Below are 513 nucleotides of genomic sequence, written 5' to 3'. Positions count from 1 at the left end.
AGCGCTGTTTTATCATACTAGATACATTTGAAAGTTCTGTTATAATGCTACTCTGTGCGGTCGTCACCGGTCTATTAAAGCGCACAACATATTAAAGCGTCTTTGGTGTTTCCATGTTTTCTACAAAACAAAACCGGAAATCGAGGGGTTTATGCAACTGTTTATCTGGTCCGACAGTTGGTATCTCAACCTGAACAGCTGACAGATAACCTAACCAGACCAGCTTGACCATAGAAAAGCAACTCAATAGCAGTGTTATTTTATTATTATTTATATATTATTTAGTGCTGTCAAACGATTAATCGCGATTAATCGCATCCAAAATAAAAGTTTTTGTTTACATAATATATGATTATATAATATTATATTAAATAATATATTTACTTATATCTATTAATAATGAGCTTTTATTTTTATATTTTCAGTTTATTTCATTTATTAATTCTGTCATGTGCTTATAGTATTTGAATAATTCTCTTTAATTAATGTTTTATTTCAGTTTCAGTTTTAGTA

Source organism: Sinocyclocheilus rhinocerous, unplaced genomic scaffold (assembly GCF_001515625.1).
Source record: "Sinocyclocheilus rhinocerous isolate Xijiao unplaced genomic scaffold, SAMN03320098_v1.1 scaffold38, whole genome shotgun sequence".
Classification (NCBI taxonomy): domain Eukaryota; kingdom Metazoa; phylum Chordata; class Actinopteri; order Cypriniformes; family Cyprinidae; genus Sinocyclocheilus; species Sinocyclocheilus rhinocerous.
This window is presented reverse-complemented; position numbering follows the sequence as displayed.